Here is a 20,250-nt window from a genome sequence, read left to right on the forward strand (position 1 = left end):
CTCTGCTCAGAATATTTTTTCACATGTTTCTCCCATCTCGATTGGTAATTTCTGTCTTTCCAAAGTGTTTTACCCGTTTTTTTTTCTTCATATTTGTTTGTTATTTTTCTGGGTATATTTTTTTTTTAACAGCTTGGACCCGTCGTTTTTTACCGCCATCGCTTCTGCTCCTTGCAGCTGGCATTGGGGGCCCTCCTGTCTTCCTGGCCGGTTCGCTGACTCGCTGCCCGGTTGACCCACCTGTCGAAAGCGTGATTCCGTACTCTCAACGGTAGGGTTCTCTGAGCAGCGTCACCTAGTGACATCAGGAATATTGTAAAAATGAATCAGAGCGCATTTAAAGCCTGCCATTCTCGTTGCTTCATTATTAACAGGAAATAAAGAAAAAAAAAGCTTCCGTGGCGCAATTGATTGACAGTAATTACTTGAGCACTGTACGAATGAAACATCTGTTCAAATCCTGTAAGTTCATCTTTTTCTGCATTGTTTATTAAAACGCAACGTACCAAGATCATTACTGGGTGGGTGTTCCCCTTTAGCTTAAACTATGTGGTGTTTTTAAGATAAGAGATTAAGAGATAGGAAACGTGCAGAGTGGGTCAGAGAAATAACTCAAGTTACCGACATTCTAGTGGAAATTAAGAAGAAGAAATGGACATGGGCAGGACATGTAGTGCGAAGAGAGGATAACCGATGGTTGCTTAGGGTAACAAACTGGATTCCAAGGGAAGGAAAGCGTAGCAGGGGGTGGCAGAAAGTTAGGTGGGCGGATGAGATTAAGAAGTTCGCAGGGGTCAAGTGGATGCAGCTAGCACAGAACCGGATTAAGTGGAGAAATATGGGAGAGGCCTTCGCCCTGCAGTGGGTATAGTCAGGCTGGTGATGATGATGATGATGATGTGGTGGTGGTGTTTTTTATTCTTAATAGCCACAGAACCAGCCGTGAACAGAGTCCCGAGGAGACAGTTTAACAATGGTAACTGTATTCAATTACCTTCACCGTAATCATTTTCTGCCTTCAGAGAGTGTATGTTACATTTAGGTTGCGTTCAGAGACACCTATCCGTAACAATCGCCGTTTAACCCGCTGAGAGGCAACGAGTGAGGAGAAAGAAGTTGCGAGACCCCACCGTTGAGGAAACGGAATTACGCCTGCTGCAGTGCTTCGAATGAAGTGCCTTTTTTTTTCTTCCTCCCGAGCCTAGCCATCAGTCCTGTGAGCTCCTGGCAAGACGGGAGCAAGCTAAACCGAACCCGAACAGTGAGGGCCTGACCCAGCATGCACAGTGGAAGAAGACGAAGCCATGGAAGCCGACGGTGGCAATAGCCAGACCAACCTGATCATCAACTACCTTCCCCAATGCCTGACGGACGAGGAGTTCCGCAACCTTTTCACCAGCATCGGTCCCATAAAGTCGTCCAAGATTGTGCGCCAGAAGGCAACGGGTTACAGCTATGGCTTTGGCTTTGTCGACTACGAAGGAGCTGGCGATGCAGCGAGAGCCATAGAGACACTCAACGGCTTGCAGCTACAGAACAAGAAGATCAAGCTGGGATACGCGCAGCCCGGCGGCGAGACCATTAAACCTGCCAACCTTTACATCCGTGGCATCCCTAAGCACTTTCCAGCAGAGCAGGCCGAGAAGCTGTTTGCTGATTTTGGCCGGCTGATCCAGTTCAGGGTGCTCAAGGAGGACTCGGGCGATACTAACAAGGGGGTAGCTTTCGCGTTGTACCATCTCCGGGAGAACGCCGAAGCTGCCATGGCAGCGCTGACGGGCCAAACGCTGCCGGGTGCCACCGAGCCACTCCTCGTCAAGTTTGCAGTGGACAACTCCAAGAAGGTACGTCCGCCCGGAGGCCGAGGTACCCAGGATCAGCTCATCGGACCCCCAGGTGCTGGTGCTGGACCCATGAGTGGTGCTCAGGGTCGCTGTCGGTACAACCCACTGACTGGCTCCTACCAGTATCCAATGGGTGGCATGGCTTCGGCTCCCACTGCAGCTGATGCTGGTGGGCGCGTTCTTTTTGTCTACAACATTGAGACCGATACAGACGAGAAGTCGCTCTTGCAACACTTTGCCAAATACGGCACTGTGACCGAGGTGAACATCATCCGTGACACGGCCACAGGGCTTTCCAAGGGATTTGGCTTTGTGACCATGGCCAACTACCAGGACTGCGTGCGGGCCATTGAGGCTCTCAACGGGTTCCTCTATGCAGGCTTGTTTATCAAGAGAGATGGCACATAACACAGATGAAATGTCTATATTGAGCCAATAAAAAGCCGGCCTACCCACAATGCTGGACTTCCAGTTTCAAACAGATTATTATATTAATTCATATTGTTTGGCTGTTCTATATTGGAAACCCAGCCTTATTTGTCGACTATCGTAATAATTTCCATCTGATTTTTCGATGGCTTCTAAATAGTTTCATGCTCTCAAATTCATTGGCACCGCAATATTTGTAAGCCAATCCTACTTACTGGCTAGTAAGGTGATGTTAGTATCGGATTTATATATTGCATGGTTTCCTATTTTCTTGCCAATCCGTTGCTTGGAGGCATTCGCATATATACAGAGCTGTTTTTGCAACTCATTGGAAGATTCACTGAAGACAAACCAGAAATAAGTATTGTGAACGATATTTCTTTATTTAGTAAAAAAAAAGCGCTCATAAGGCACAAAGGTTTGAGTGAAATCCGGTGCTGAAGTTGTGACCTGTGCCAGGTTCACTGGAAGGCCCAGTGCAGATGTAGGGTAAGCAGCATCTGTATTTAGGTCGCTGGTGAGTGTGGGGTTTCCGAAAGGCAGCGCCGGTATTGTCACAGAGCAGTGTGACGACTCGTGCGCGTGCACGAGGCTGCGGACGCCGGTCAGTGACATTTCCTGGACACTGCTGACTGCGCCATGCCGGTGTCGAGTGGCCAAACTCTACGCATGCCCATATTTGGCATTGCGGCAAGGGAACCTGCCGATGTATGGACCACCACCAACGACTCCTTTCGGACGGGACCTGCGAAAGCCGCGGGGGAGCTAACAAAGGCAGCCGGCGTCCGCGGCGACCAGTCAGCCCACACGGCGGGGAAACGGAGGCTCACCAACGGAGCGGATGCCTTTAAGGTGCGCTGTACACGGTATGACCTTTTCAGCAAAGGAACTCAATGCTTCGAATAAACAAGCCTTAAAGCAAATTTTAACAAGTCCAATCTGCCTAACAACGCGATGAATAGTTCAATTTACAATTAGTTAAATAAATGTAAAACATATGTCGGAAAAGAACTTAAGCTCAAACCTTTCAAATATCATACACTGCATTGGAAAACGAAAGTTTATAAAATGCATATTGAAGCATATAAATAGAAGAGGCAGAAGTGCACGCAAGAAATTTGAACGAGTTTGTTCCCGTCTGCCCAGTATATTCCTATTCTGATTACTCAGAGGAAAGATCTCAAGTTTTTAGATATCGGGAGGAGTGTACGTATTTCGTGCTTACCTGTGGAATCTGGTCCCAACCTAGCCGCGATTTCTCGAAAGGAACTCTCCTTCAATTCACGCCGGTGACACTCGCATTCGACACAAGGAGGGGTCTTTTGCGCACAGGAATGGGCCAGAGATATGAGGGGAATCAAGGCAGTTCCACCACAGCTGCTTTCAATTACGGCCCCCTGCCCGACTGCTTTCAAGACGAGGTACTGCGGGAGAGAACAAAGCAATAAAGGACTGGGACTAAGTTGACCCGGCCTTCACTTGGTAGCGCGCAGAGACTCCGGGATGATGAAGGATTGAATCTTCGAAATTGGTAAAATATATACATAAGCAGGTTTAATGGCACTTTGAGAAAACTTATTTACATGAAAAAAGGGTATATCAGCAAAATGGCAAGCGTTAAGAGTTCATAGTGAGAAGCGTCTGGATGAGCCGCTTACCCAGGGCTCAGAGCGTCATTTCGTGCTCTGCAACGTCCTTAAATCCCCCTATGTCCAGCCCCTCTCTGAAGATGCTGACGAATCAGTTCCAGGGCACACCCCTCAGATATCGGCAACCAATCGATTACATTACTGCACTGATGGTCTGATGCACTGACATGGTCCACTATTGTTTCGTCGGGCGTGGTCACTTGTTGTCGGGTAGAGGTTGGGAACGGCGAGGAGGTAAATTTCGATTCTTCTGCAAAGATCCGCATTGTTGGTTCTGGCAAGTGGATTTCCTTCTCAGAAACCCAAGTGAACGTGCGCGCCATGAATACTGCTCCCAGCATTGTCCCTTTCCCACAATTTCATCGTTTTCCTGCATTCACGGGAAATCCTCTAATGGCCGTAATCCTCATGCTCCTTTCTTCTCCTGCACGTCAGCGGACGTGTCACTCCGATCGTCTCCTTTGGGCAATAGGCATTCCTCACTTGACAATAGCGCCTCTCGACGGGAAGGGTGAACAGTTGAACAAAAGCACTTCCGGCTATTTCTCACAGGGCGACGTTTCTTTGTATCTTTCTTGATGTTCCCTTGACAGGGCCAACTTGGCAGTTGCAGGGTCACGACAAAGCAAAGCATGCTCACACAAAAAGATTCATGGAAACAGGCTCACTTAGAGCCCTTGCACCAACAGCACATATCAATACCATGCCCACAGGCGAACAATAGTGCGCGCAAGCGCGGACCATGACCGGTCACAACAGTGCACATTAAAGAACCCCAAATGATCCAAATGTCTGGCGCCCTCCAGTATGGCTCTCTCATATTTGGATTCGAATTGTGATGTTCAGCCCCAAACAACCAAACCGGACCACCGTTTCATATACGTTGAGATGTAAGGAAGCTCACTTGTCCCTGATCTCCTTTATTTATTGTCTTAGCCAGTGAAATTTGGAGCCCGAGCTAGAATATCTAGGTAGTTATCAAATTACGGTGGCACGAATTGCAATGATAGCCCACACACTATAAACTGCAGTCACTATTTCATTCCGATTTTAACTATAGAGCGGTCAGAGCTCTCGTTGTGGGGTAAATCGTTTAAGGCTTGTCGCTGTGACGTAATTACAAGTTTATAACGTAGATCTCGTATTGTGTGTGTGGCAAGCCATGAATTGTAAACTTTTGATGCAAATATAACATTGAAACTCCTTTTGCTAATATGACCATGAAGTTTCAGGTCCTGCAACAAGCTAAAGACCGCAGAAAAATATATCTTGGTGTTTATTTCAATGTCCTCTTAATGCGTGTTTGGGAAGTATGAACTGTGCGCGCATGCATAAAACAAGTCGGATGTTCACAGTTGATTGGTGCAGATAGACTGTGCAGTTGACAGGGTCATTGGTGTGTACAGAAGAGACATTCTAATAATTATAACACTGGTAAGTGCTGAAATTTATAAATGGATCATACTGCTCTCGGTTAGAGATTTGCGGCTGCTGCAATGCGTTCACATCTTTAGGTACAGTTTATATCGCGCCGTAGGGGTCAGATTAGTGCTCGTTGAGCTATAGGGCGAAAGCACTTATTTGGAGGGCGAGTGCTCCATCGTCCGCCATTTTCATGCCCTTTCAAGCAGCAGCTTTGTGGCCTTCTTTCTTGGAGCTGCCGGGACGCACATCCAAAAATGTCTGGGTGTTGTGTGGTGCATAGCACCAACCACTCCAGAACTGAAGGGAGAATGTTTTAATTCCCAACAGACCCCAAGATAAGGCTGCTTTGCACCGTAATGACCGAGCATATGACTAGTAGGCGCCGACAGACACATCGTGCATTCACAGTGCGAGTAAAGTTATCTATTTCATATGCTGTGGGGTTCCCTTGTTTTTAAATGCAAATGTGGCAACTTCAAAATTAAGTGTCGCTGATCTCTGACAATTACCAACTTGGTGCGCAGTGATTATTCGGCAGGCCACTGTGGGCAAGTTAAACTGCTCACAGAATGAGTGTTCCTACGATGAAAGTTCCACACCCTCTAAGTAAACGCAAAAACGTTCGCATTCACTTGGTGATATGGACTGCAAAAGAGGGGAAAAAATGGAGTTCTTCGAGTGTTTTCTCGAGAATGACCATTGGCAGTGAAAACTTCTAGAGGCTGTTAGCTTTCTGATTTATTTTTTGCACCTGCTTTTCTGACTCACTGACTACATTTGTACTTAAGACCATAAGTATGATATCTCGTAGCAAGGATGCATGCCATTCCTTTTCATAGTACGGTATTCTAGAGAAGGTAGAAAAAACCTTCGGGCAGTTAAGCAGTCCTAATTATGTGTAAGTGCGGGAGCATTACTTTTCGGCGGGTACGGTGTGCCCCTTAAATACTATGTAAGAAAGGGAGGTTTATTCAGCAGATCAACAGGACTTGATCAGCAGGACTGTGCAGATGAGCAGCGAACACAGCGGCAGTGAACACAGTCAGGTCGCTTTCGCAGTGGTGCGTGGGTGCCGGTGTCGATGCGATGAGTGACTGTAGAATTTTGACCCAAAAAACTCTGATGAGTGTCGTAGGAGGAGCGAAAGTAATGTAGAAGCTTCAAAAGCTGAGTGCGTTGCTCTGGAGGAAGATCGGCGTCTATGGAACGGAGGAAGAAGTCTGTAGAGAGGGGAGCGGGCGCAGGTGAAGGGGGGCTGAGCGCAGTCACAGCACAGTGCGGCGCGTCGTCAGGTTCCTCAGAGATCAGAAGAGATGCGATTGGCTGAATACTTCTGAGGCATTCGCCATGGCGCAAAGCAGTAGGGGAGTTAATTGGGTTAGAGACCCATAACATGGAAAGGCCAGCGGAAATATCGAGCACTGCGTAGGGCAATGGAAGGCACTTGCGGCGCAGGAAAGTATGGGCTGGTGTGAAGAGAACGGTGTCATCGGTAATAGAGGCACAAGCGACACGAACAAACACTGAAGAGCAGGGAGGAAGGTCGATATCTTCGGCGACGAGGGCTTTAGCACAAGAATTTGATGATAAGCGTCTGGTAAGGCATCGGGCAAAGTCGAGAACCCCACTTCAGTTCGAGCACAATCGATAATAGCAGCATGACGCGACAGGAAATCCCAGCCTAAAATTACAGCGTGCGAGCAACTTGGCAGCACGACGACCTCAATCGTATAAAGAGAATTCTGGATAACTACTCGATCGCTAGGTTCTGGTAAGGTTCTGGTGGTACAAAGAAAATGCCGACACCGCGCAGCTGCCGGGGGAGGGAAGCGGCACGAGGTTAATGAGAGTCTGAGCGGCCATTACGTGTTTCTGGGCGGAGCCACACTGAAAGAGGGAGAACTGCTCGCCAGCACGTTGCGTGCGAGAGCAGCGGTTCAGTGGCTAACATCGTTTTGTTTCCTGTGCATTCTTGCGTTTTCAGCATGGGCAAGCGGCCTCTCAGTGGCAGGCTGATCGCTGAGGTTGAAAGGAGACGTATCCTGTGGGACATCCGCAGCAATGATTATCTAGATACCTCCGAGAAGGAGCAGGAATGGAAGGCCGCAGCCACACCCTTGCGCTCCGCAATTACCCTATTCCCCTAACTGTTGGTCCCCTGTTCTAAAACTCGCTAATGAGGTGTTTGCTTTGCCAGTATACCCCACACTCCACTCTTGTGCTATGGCTTCATCATTTGGAGCCTTAGCTGTTGGAAATGACGCCTTTGTCACCATCCTCTGATCACCGCCGTCTCCGAACAATTGAGCGAAGAGACGCTGACATGGAAAGCAGAAGTTTACCAAAGGCAGCAAATTCAAGAAAAGAAATAAATGCACTATAAAATAACGAAACTGAACAAAGCACGAGTCTTTAGCGTAAGATCGGCTGGGGAGCACGCGCTACCTCGCCTAATGCCTATCAGAGGTGGCTGCTCAAGAAATGCGTAGCGCATTGGGGGTCATGGCAGTTTCAGTGCGCGATTACATAAATTTGTTGCAGTAGGAAGAGTTCGGCGAAGATAGCGGTGGGTCGCCCGCTGGGAACACGTGCGAATGTCCACGCTGAGCTCGAAGGCTGTAATGAGTTTCTTGTCTTGCCAGCGGACCTCAGGTGCCTCTCTTGTACTGTGGCTTCTTATTTCGAGTCATAGCTGTTGCAGGGTGATGCTTGTGTAATTTCTTAGCACACGTGACCCAGAAGAAAGAGAGGAAACTCAGCTCGAAGCCCACGGCGACAGCCATTGCCGTTTTCTGCACACCTAGGCAGCAATAATATATATATATATATATATGTTCAGTTCAGGCGTTCAGTCGTGTCCGACTCTTCGTGACCCTATGGACCATGTCACGCCACGCTTTCCGGTCTCTCACTATCTTCTTAACATCACATAGCTTCATCTGCAATGCCTCGAGAATGCCATCTAACCATCGCGTTCGCTGCCTACCCCTTCTCCGGCGACCCTCAACCTTTCCCAATATCAAATCTTTCTCCAGCGACTCCTCTCTTCTCATCAGATGACCAAAGTAGCTGAGCTTTAACTTTAGAATTTGACCCTCCAATGAGCAGTCATGGTTTATGGTAGACAATATCGACTGATTTGATCTTCTGGCAGTCCAAGGAACTCTTAAGAGTCTTCGCCAGCACCACAATTCAAACGCGTCAATTCTTCGGCGGTCAGTCTTTTTCACAGTCCAACTCTCGCATCCATACATCACAACTGGAAAGACCATAGCACGGGTTATACGGATCTTGGTTGGCAGACTAATGTCTCTGCTCTTTACTAGGCGGTCAAGGCTAACCATTGCTCTCTTTCCCAGAAGCAGGCGTCTCCTAATTTCATGGCTGCAGTCTCCTTCAGAGGTAATCTTGGCGCCCAAGAACAGAAAATCTGTCACAGCTTCCACTTCTTGTCCATTGATGCTCCAGGACTTGATAGGGCAAGACGCCATGATCTTCGTCTTTTTAATGTTCAGTTTAAGCCCAAACTTCTCACTCTCTTCTTGTACGCGCATCAGAAGTCTCTTGAGTTCCACTTCACTTTCTGCCATTAAAGTGGTATCATCCGCATATCTAAGGTTGTTGATACGTTTTCCAGCAATCTTCACTCCAGCTGAAGACTCGTCCAGACCGGCCTTCCTCATGATGCACTCTGCATATAGGTTAAATAGGCAGGGCGACAGTATGCAGCCTTGCCTCACTCCTTTCTCAATCGGAAACCAATCAGTAAGACCATGCCTAGTTCTGACTGTGGCCTCTTGCCCTTCATAAAGGTTCCTGAGGAGACAGATGAGGTGAATTGGAACTCCCATCTCTTGGAGAGCTTGCCACAATCTGCTGTGATCTACGCAGTCAAACGCTTTCGCATAATCAATAAAGCAGAAGTAAATGGGTTTCTGGAACTATCTTGCTTTTTCCATGATCCAGCGAAGGTTGGCAATTTGGTCTCTAGTTCCTCTGCCCTTGCGAAACCCAGCTTGCACGTCCGGAAGCTCCCGATCCACATACTCCTGCAGCCTACCTTGCAGGATTTTTAACATCACCTTCCTAGCATGCGAAATAAGCGCGATCGTGCGGTAGTTGGAAGAATCTTTGGCACTGCCTTTCTTTGGAATGGGGATGTAAACTGACCTCCTCCAATCCTATGGCCACTGCAGGGTTGTCCAAATCTTTTGACATAATGTATGCAGTGTGTTAACAGCGTCGTGGTTGAGGTTTTGAAGCAACTCAGCTGGAATACCATCAATTCCGCTAGCTTTGTTCTTAGCAAGGCTGGCTAAGGCCCATTCAACTTCACTCTTCAGGATGCCCGGCTCGAGATCAGTACTCACAACCGTCCTATGTTGGGTTTGCACATCCGGGTCCTTCTTGTACAGTTCTTCTGTGTATTCCTGCCACCTCTTCTTTATCTCTGAGGCTTCAGTGAGGTCCTTGCCTCGTTTGTCCTTTATCACGCCCAGCTTAGCAGAGAAACTTCCTTTGATATCTTTGATTGTCTTATACAGAGCTCTTGTGTTCTTTAATTGGCTGTTGTCCTCAACTGCTTGACACTGTATGTTCAGGAAGGCATTCTTATCTCTCCTTGCTATTTTCTGAAAATCCGCATTGAGAACCTTGTATCTTTCTCTTTCCCCCATACCTTTTGCCATCCTCCTTTCCTCAGCTATTTGCAAAGCCTCATCAGATAACCAGTTTGCTTTTTTGCATTTCTTTTGCTTTGGAACTACCTTAGTAGCAACTTCTTGTATTATATCACGAACTTCAGTCCACATCTCTTCGGGCTCTTTGTCTTCTAGATCTAATTCTTCAAATCGATTCCTCACTTCCACAGCATATTCTAATGGAATCTGATCCAGATCATACCTGAAAGGCCTTCTAGTTTTCTGCGTTTTCCTCAATCGAAGCTTAATTTTGGCAACAAGAAGCTGATGATCGGTGCCACAATCGGCCCCAGGCCTTGTTTTTACTGCTTGTATAGCGCTTCTCCATCTCTGCCGGCAAATAATATAATCGATCTGATTCCTGTACAGACCGTCCGGTGAAATCCATGTGTACAGGCGCCTCTTGTGCTGTTGAAAATGAGTATTCGCTATGGTCAGGTTGTTTTCTTGACAGAACTCTACTAGCCTCTGCCCAGCTTCATTTGGCTCACCAAGACCGAACTTGCTTGTAATTCCGGATATTTCTTCACTCCCGACCTTAGCATTCCAGTCTCCTATGAGAAAAACGACGTCTGATGATGGGGTGCGGTCTAAAAGGCATTGTAGGTCCGCATAAAATCCCTCAATGTCAGCTTCTTCGGCAGCAGCGGTCGGTGCATAGACTTGGATGACTGTTATGTTGAAAGGGTGACCTTGGATCCGAAGTGAAATCATTCGGTCGTTTTTGGGGTTGTACCCTAGCACTGCTTTGCCCATTCTTCTGTTTACTATGAGAGCGACCCCATTCCTTCTCTTCGATTCGGGCCCACAATAAAAGACATAATGGTCGCCGGAGTTAAATTCTCCCATTCCGGTCCACTTGAGCTCGCTGATACCCAAGATATCAATGTTCAATCTGTCCATTTCTCGCTTGACGATATCCAGTTTACCTTGCGTCATAGATCTTACATTCCATGTTGCTATGTGATATATCTCCTTGCAACATCGGACTTTCCGGTCGCTTCCCGACACATCCACAACTGAGCGTCCTTTTGGCTTTAGCCCAGCCGCTTCATTCGTCCTGGAGCTACTAGGAATCGCCCTTTGTTCATCCCCAGTAACATGTGGGACGCCTTCCAACCTGGGGGGCTCATCGTCCGGCGCCATATCGATAATGGTATTGTGACTGACCATAGGGTTTTCTTGGCAGGAAATACTGGAGTGGGTTGCCATTACCTTCTCCAGTGAATCACATTTTGTCAGAACTCTCTGCCGTGACCTGTCTATCTTGGGTGGCCCTACACAGCAGAGCTCACGACTTCATCGAGTTTCGCAAGCCCCTCCGCCACGACAAGGCAGTGATCCATGAAGGGGATATATATATATATATATATATATATATATATATATATATATATATATATATATATATATATATATATATATATATATATATATATATATATATATATATATATATACATACACACCGGGTGTCCTAGCTAACTTGAACCAAGGGTTACAAAATACAAAGTAATATGTTCGAGGTAGGTCAGTGAAACCAATTGCATACAACTGCCAGCCAGTTTGCGCACTACAGGCAATTTTTTGTTTTGCAATTACTTAATTAGCTAGTTATGTTAATTTCTTTAATTTATTAAATATCGACTTTAGACCAAACATGTGAATTGGAAAGTTGTAGAGCACCTTCAGAAACCCCCATTCCATTAATTGCGATAAAGAAAGTCTCACGTGTATCTTTTTTTCCGGGCTCAGAAGAAGGCCCGCGAAATACAAATAATACCACGTGACTAGCGCATTTGTGAGCCGCGATTGTGGTGCTCTCAGTCGTGGTTTGAGCGAACGAAATCAGCTGCGGCCGTGACCCGATGGTCCCGTTGCAGCGGCAGGCAGAAATGTTGGTGATGGCTCGAGCGTGCTCGAGCTCGCCGGTAGCCACCGCGATTTTGGCCAGGCCTGCGCACCGCAGAAGCCTACATCACGACAGGCGGATGACGATAAAGAACCGGCAAATGAAGGTGCAGCGCTAATTTTAGGCGAGTCACATGATGTCATCTCGCCCCTTTACCCAAGCATGTATATGCACATTCAGTGGCTGATACCTTATCGGTCATCCGTTTGTCGTGACGTTCGCTGATGGATGAGAAGGAGGCCTTGTTAAAATCTCGGTGGTGCCGGCTCGCCGCTCTCGCTGCTACTGCACTGTCACGTAGGCCGGCTGTCTGACGCGGACGAAGAAGCCATCGCAGGCATATCGGCCTGCCGCTTTAACGGGGCCAAGAAGACACGGCTGCAGTTAATTTCGTTAGCTCAAACCACGGCTGAGAGCCCCACAATAGCGGTGCACAAATGCACTCGTCAATTGGTATTATTTGTATTTCGCGGGCTTTCTTCTGAGCCCGGAAAAAAAGATACACGTGAGACTTTCTTTATCGCAATTAATGAAATGGGGGTTTCTGAAGGTGCTCTACAACTTTCCAATTCACATTTTTGGCCTAAAGTCGATATTTAATATATTAAAAAAATTAACATAATTAGCTAATTAAGTAATTGCAAAACAAAAAATTGCCTCTAGTGCGCAAGGAGGCTGGCAGTTGTATGCAATTGGTTTCACTGACCTACCTCAAATATATTATTTTGTACCCCTTGCTTCAAGTTAGCTAGAATACCCGGTATATAGGTATATAAACGACGCTCGGCTGCTGACCATGTCGGAGTGAATCTGCCAATGCCAGCGCGGGCGTTGGGCACGCACGCGATGCATTTTCGTGCGCAATAAAAAAAAACGCACCATAGTGGGCTACGCTTAAAACTGCGCATCTTTGAGCCGTCATAAAGATCACCTAAGCTGTCATACAAGCAAGGCATTTGCGGGCGTTCATCTGGTCGAAGCTGCTGATTACACTGCTGCTATCGCTACCAGCTTTTCTGTTAGTACTCCTAATAACTATCCCAAATTGCGTAGTTTATTTAGCATTGATTGCAGATATTTAAGGCAAGGATGAGTACAACCGTGCCTTCAAAATACCCTGGAATATCTTTGTAGGGCAAATAAACAACTTTCACTCTTATAAACAATTTTACTGATTGTTAACGAACTTTGACGCCAGGTAGAAGATCTTACTTCGTCTGTAAAACGCCGCCTACGGTGTGCGTTGAAATATATTAATGCAGCCGACTCTCGTTAGTTTCACCTATCAATGCCGCCAAATTTTCGATTCGATTCAAGTAGAACAGGATGTATTTCGAGTGCGACTAGTAACTTTCCTTTCGTTTAGCCAATACTCGGCGGTATCGCCAAGTTCGAATTTCCGACTGCACACGTAGTAAAAACCCTGGAGATGTTTCCGCTTTTTCAGTGCTCACGGAATGCAAGCACGGCGCAGGCACTGTAATATTTGGCTCATGCAGGTGGAGCGAATGCGCTAGATTTTATTTCTTAGGACAAAGTACGTATGACATATTAATCTTTTTCCTTCTACTAAAGAATAGGCCGCTAGTAATAAGGTTGAGAATAAATGAGAATAAGACAATTGGAGCGTTTTTAATTAGTCACACCATTGAGGTATTGAATGGATTCTACGTTCTTGTGACATTGTTATTATTAATTTATTGTAATCCCGCATATAGGTTTCTAGCAGGCTCTATGAAGTTTTTCCAATCTTGCACTCGAGTCACCGTGTAGTAGAAGACGAAGTATCCGTCCTTGGATAACAAATACTTAGACGGTCGTCCCTCACAAGCCCATTCTGTTGAAACTTCTTTCGAAAAAGCATGAAATGCAGTTGTGTTTTCTTTCCTCGCGAAGACCAGAGCGCTTTTGCAGCGGCAAGTGCACAAGGCATTGTTGGCGCACGCCCCAAGCCTTTGCAGTGGGCCTGGCGATGGCGGCCGCTGCAGCAGGCGACGCATTTTTTTTTTTTCACCCTGAGCGCAGCGTTCGCGCTTAAAGGCACGCTACTGCGCTGCTCCCGCCAGGACTGCCAGCGGCGTCGGCACGCCGAACGTAAATCAAAGAGGCCACTTTGTAACCTTGCCATATGCGGTTGGGCACCCCACCCCGGCCGCTTGTGCAGTTGTGCGCACTGAGGCGGCTATAACGCATTGTGTAAACGGATAAACTGTCATTGCGCGTGGCAATGTCACTAAAATCATGTTGAATTCTTCAACATTATCAAATACAAAAAGGAGTCTGTATTTGGTGAGTAACAAATCTATATACCGCGTTTTGTGAAACTCCAATGCCGAAAAGCCGAGTTAGCGGTATTTCAAGTGATTATTTCTGATGTTAATTTTATAGAACCACACGGCCGAATGTGGTAATTTACAGATGATTAAAATTTTAAAATTCTCTTTCTTCTACTTCTTCATCTCCTTCTACATCTCGCTCTTCCTCGTCCTTCTACCGTTACTGCTCTACTTCGTTCTACTCCCCCTCTGATTTTTCTATTTCATCCTGTTCTACTTTTTCTACTGCTTCCTCTACTGTACTTCTTTACTTATACTTCTTGCTCTTCTCTACTTTCCCTTCTTCCTGTTGTTGTGCTTTAGTTCCTCTTCTAGAAAATGAAACGTAGACGGCCCCCCCAACGGTGCAACGCATGTTGCCGGGAATGCCCTGGTTACCACATGAGAAAAGCACTTTCTGAGCTACGTCTCCAGATTTAGTGCTTTGGCAACATCAAGAAACGACGGCACTCGGGCTGAGCGATGCTGGTATCCCTCTGGGAGGTTGCAAGTGAGACACGCTTTGACGCCAAGATGTGATATATCCCTGACCCTAGTACCCCTCTCCCTTGAATAGGCCTTCGTGTCAGCTTGATTTTAATCCGCAGGCATTAGGTGTCTATGTTCGAAGCAGCACGTGCCCAGAGTTGGTCATCACGATTCCGGTGAACTGAAAATGCTTTTACGAAAAACAACAATTGTATGCGAAAGAGGACCATAGAACTTCGCCAAGGAAACAGTGTTAGTTGATTAGTTAATTTCGGAAGACGGCGTATCCTTCGATGAAAAAATGATTCATGAATGTCAGTTGAGAACGAAAAATAAAGTTAGGGAAAAATATGGCGAGGAGGAGCAAGCAAAAACATAAATGAACACGGGGGACTCACTTTGGCGACATTCCCATGGTGACCGCCATTGGCGCCACCAGGCGCCCCTACAACCGCGCGCCTCTAGCAACGGTCAAGTCAAGGAGAGCCAGCGGCGCAGCATGTCTTTGCGCGTTGGAAGAGGAGGCGAGCCGGTACAAAAAACATTGTGGCGCGTAGTGTAGTGAGGCAATGCTCATTCCTCCGATCCGGGCGGCAGCAGTGATATCAAACGTTCTCATTAAAAATTATTCCCTCACTTTTTCTTCATCTTCCTTTATTTTTTCTTATTTTACTTCTTCCGCTTATAATTGTTATGCCTCTCCTCCTTCTACAACTTCTGCTTCTTCAAAAATTGCGTTCCTATAATCTGCTGACCTGAAGCATGTATGCTGAGACACAAGCGCTGGGGATTCGGGGACAGATGTTTTATTCGTATTATGCAATAACCTGGGCAATGTCATCATGTCTTTGTCTTCTGGATCAATAGACAGACAGTGCTGCTGAACGAACCGGCGAAAAAACATTTGTACTGTCTTGCCTTCAATCCCTTAATGCCTCGCGGTCTGCCAAAAACTTCAACCAATAATTCGGCGCCTGTCATAGTTTCAAACTTGACACCGATGTCAGACGGCAAGGTATGTATCTACCGGTGGGTTTCAGGTCCGGTCGCTCCTATAGCTTCGCCTCTGTCCAATCCAAGCCGCAGTGATGTTTTGTGTTGAATTCATCTTTATGGAGTTACCTATGGTCCGCAATGATCATTATCGCATAAAATATATTGTTATTCGAGCTGGAGCTCTGGTTTCCTGCGCCAAATTTAAAACTACGGGCACCAACTGTTGTTTGCTTTGGTGCACTGGAAGCGATCGCGTAATTTCGCTGAAGCAGAGATTTATTTGGGGATACCGAAAAATTTCAATTATATCTGAAGTGCATGCAGGTGAGAGTTGTGGTTATTTGCTTTTCACGCACTTTTATGTATGATGCATGTCACGGGCAAGTTATTTTATGCGCTAAGACTTGCCGTTCCTCTTTTTATTTTGTACTTGGAGATATTCGCTTGGAAAGAGGGCTAGTTTACAGCAGGAAATACAGCCATCGGTGACTGCTCCTGAAGCGCTGCGCTACCATTACAAATCACTAACGTGTCGCCTTCACCTGCCATAAGTAATCATTTCTTGCGTCGAAGAAAATCTGCCTGAGGGCGACAAAACGGTTCGTGTATAGTTCACAGACCTTTCCCGTGCAGTTTATTTACTACAACTTGCATGGCTTAAGCAAACATCGCTGCAGATTGCTTACTCTGACGAGCAACTTCAATCCTGAATGGGAAAGGGCTTACTTCACTTCTAGATCATTGGACCGCCGTGTACATCAATACTCCAGTCATAACTTGAACATTTTGTTCTGATCTGGTAATCCTCGCCAGTTCTACCGGTGTAAGATTTTGCAGTTTTTTCTATTTGTGCATCACAAGGTATCCAATCTGCCGCTGCATGAAAACCATGTGGTGTAACGTCAGGTTTCTCGTAGCAGATTTGATAAAGGACTTCAAAATGACCGTTATACATCGTTCAATGTAATACAGTACGCAGTCATCACATTCTTAAGCATCTCATTCCTGGACTGCTCCTGTCAGAGGGTACGAGAACGAAAATGGTGCACCCAGTGAATTTTTACTTCTTTTTATATGCTGTCTTTCTAAATGCATTGAATAGGTTTTAATTTTACGGCACTACTGTTACCACGGGCAGGCACATGGAGGGCGTTAGAATGTGGTGTTTGTAACAGGACGAGCGCTGTTATCACAGTTTATTAGCACACTTTATTCATCATGTCACAGTACCATCTAGCCCAAATGTCTGTGCAATGTAAATGAAGGCTGCGCACTAGCTTACAAAACCTGGGGTTCTGTGACGTGCGCACTCATGGCACTGCATACGAGCGCCTAGCTTTTGCGTTTTTCCCCCATTGAATCGCAATATACTCCACCAGGAATGAATCGGGTCCACTGACTCGGAGCCCGAGCGCTCTGACCACACAAGACACCGTGGTGGCTGAAATTGTTTGTGTATCGTCAGGTTGTCAAGGAGTCATTCTAGGTGTGAGGAGTATGCTGACAAATACTTCGAAATTTTTCGGCGCGGCGCGTTTGCGGACGGTGTCTACGTAAAGATCGTCCTCTGTTCGACTCGCGGCAAGTTGTGCTCCTTGGCCCTTGACTGCGTGCATTGTTCACGGTGCCTGGCCTCCGATGCATTCATTCATTACTGTCCAAGCAATGAACTGCTATGTGCAGGCGGGCATGATGCTGTCTCATTGCTCCTTGGAGGTGAATCGTAGCGTGTATACGAGGAGACTCCACCTTGGGCATTTTATTTACTCTCGATTCCATATGGCCGACCGGAATAGGGGCGCCTTAGTTCAAAGCGAATGCTACATCGCACAAGGAGAATCTTCGTGTGAGCGGCTAGTGCTGTAAAACTTCATTTATAATATTTCTCTAGAAAAGCTTTTACGAAATTTTCATGTAAGCTTGCCGAGTATCGCAGGGGTGTTAAACATGTTATTGAAATAGCAGTATCAACTATGCAACGTCGCAAACAGGAGCAACGAAGGAAGGCTGCAAATTTGAAACCTGAACTCTCTACACAGTGGTTGCGCAGGCAATCCCTTAAAGAAATAAAGAGTTACTAAGCCGCAAAACATCCCACAATACGCGAATCGAATTCAATTGAAACTATTTGCTTTTTCTTTCCTTCTGAATTCGTAAAATGGTCGCTAGGGGGATACCACCTGCGTTAAAGCGTGGCATGGTATAGAAGCTGTGTACCGTGCGGCTGGGTACAGCAGCTTCAAAGTAGGCGCCGTCATATTCCCCCACTCCAGTTTTCCTTCCTGCGTGGTCCCAAAATTCTCCACAGCTTTTGTTTGGCACCATGCTGCATTCAATATAAATATGGAACCTCGCGTCTATGGTATTTACTGCAACATATGCATTATGAGGACGACGTTCTTTGGTGCGCCCTCCTCAGAATGGTGCGCCGACGTGAAAAGTAGGTTTTGTCCTGAGGATTTGATCTTGGTAAGGGAGTATCTGTGAACATAAAGGTTTGTTCATCATTCGACTTTTGTCCGTACATCACGTGTCGGAGTATTTCGTACTCAGCCCTTGAAAGGGGTCATTGTCTGTAACCGGTGTGTGAAAATAAAGGACAAACATCCTGGCGTTTTTTTTTTTTTCCAAGTCTCTGAGGAAACAACCTCAAAATTAGCAAGAGAAGAGTAAAGAAACCTGACATCGGAAGCAAAGTTAGACTGTTATATGAGAATGAAAAAAGCCTTGTTTGTTGAAAATGCATCTTGTTTGATATTCAATAGTTGCCGTTAATTAACAATCTTAATTCACTCAGGAAAGACCAACTACTGCTTTTGACACATTTCTACAGATTTAACGGCATGCTTTAACGTTTAGGGGAGCTATCTTGGGGACGCTAGTGACGCACGAAGGCAACGAAGCCCCCATAACATTAGCCGGCGCACAATCTTGTGTTCTGCGCATGCGCGACGGTATAAGTTCATCAACTGCAGGTTGTCGTCTACAGTTCTGTCTGCAGTTGTAGCTTGAAACAATCTCTGCATGAAGCCTGAAATGAATCAACTGAAACGACAGGTTTTATCCGGCTCATATCCGTTGATACATGCATCCTAGTATTTTGGCGCATGCGCGAAACGAAAGGTCGCGCTACGGCGAATGTGTACTATAAGCCCCTGAGGCACTGACGCCACTGTAACATCGTCACTGTGCTACGTCACGCATCGCGTAATGGGTGCACAACAGTAAAACAAGTTCAGAGAAATAGCATGCTGCTGGGAACATAATTAGAACCCGCGGTGAAGTGCTAAGGTCAACTCCGGGATAGCTAGGATAAGTAATTAAGTATTGCCGTGTTTTCATTTTTGTTTTTTGAAGCCATTCCCTGACATTGCACATGTTTAATAGCGACTTTCTCGCTCTGTGCGGCGCCGTCTTCATCAATTTTCGTTTGCGTGCAAGACAGTACCAAAGCAAGACCAGTGCAGATACTTGAACGAGCTGACCAAAGTTTGAACTCGTGGCCACATCAGCTTAGAAAGCGGTGCCACAGCGCAGGAGCAAGCGACATTCCGGAGTGTTTTGCGTTGTTGCTGGGGAAAGAGCAGGGATAGATAGGAAAGCCTAACATCCACACTTCCGGGTTAGATCCGGATCTTTCTAGCATTCCACACATCTTGGCAGCCCATGCCACTGAGCGCGCGATGGATGATATGATGGGCGCTAAGCATGGCTCCAGCAATTATTTTATAGAAATGCGGGTCAGTGGAAGCTTCAAAGCAATCGGGTGTGCCCACCCGCCACTCGATGTCCAAAACCAGGCTGTTGTGGCTCTGATATACAAAAGGAAATAATACGAGCCAATTAGGTCCAGGAAGGTTAGTGCATTCTGGTCGTTTGAAACCCAAAACAAATTTTGCTTGCACTTTAGCCTTCCGTATCTCCTCGGAAATGAAAAAAAAAAGCAATCACATCACAGCACACTTTAATGTCTGTCGAAAAAGAAAAAAAAGGGGCACAGTCTGAGGTGAAACAGTCGTCAGCTCATGGAGTCGATGTCAGGAGTTCATCCTCCACGGTGTTGTCGAGCGAAACTGGCTGCAGGGCCTCAACGATAGGCAAGTCCTCCAGTTCACTGTCCCAGTGACTTTTCTCACTTGGAGGCGTCTTAGGGCGCAGTTCAGGTGTGAGGATAGGCGGTGGGCTTGACCAGGATTCATCGGCCACGTCCTCGATAACCTCTGGACTTCTCAGCCCAATGAAACTAGCTGAGGGCTTCGCTTCGGTGTCACTCATACAGCGTTCGGACTCACCCCTGTCTCCGTATTCTGTTTGGGCTCCTTCTCCAGGCCAGACAGTGCCCACCCCTTGTCCCTCCTCGGGCGTCGTGTTAAGCTCATTCGAGTCGCCATCGGTTGCTGCGGTCTGGAGCTGTCCTTCGGGCTCTGGTTGGTTGCCGCCGCCGCCATCATGCGATGCTTCTGCCATGTTAGCTCTTGGGACAGTTCGACG

At 46.7% G+C, this 20,250-nt stretch overlaps 1 pseudogene; it reads left to right on the forward strand.

Annotated features, from left to right (window-relative positions):
• Nucleotides 1–1,210: 1,210 nt before the first annotated feature.
• Nucleotides 1,211–2,284, forward strand: LOC146203865 (ELAV-like protein 1 pseudogene; annotated as a pseudogene).
• Nucleotides 2,285–20,250: the final 17,966 nt, after the last annotated feature.

Source organism: Amblyomma maculatum, chromosome 1, assembly GCF_055883805.1.
Source record: "Amblyomma maculatum isolate TAMU_Amacu chromosome 1, ASM5588380v1, whole genome shotgun sequence".
Taxonomy (NCBI): domain Eukaryota; kingdom Metazoa; phylum Arthropoda; class Arachnida; order Ixodida; family Ixodidae; genus Amblyomma; species Amblyomma maculatum.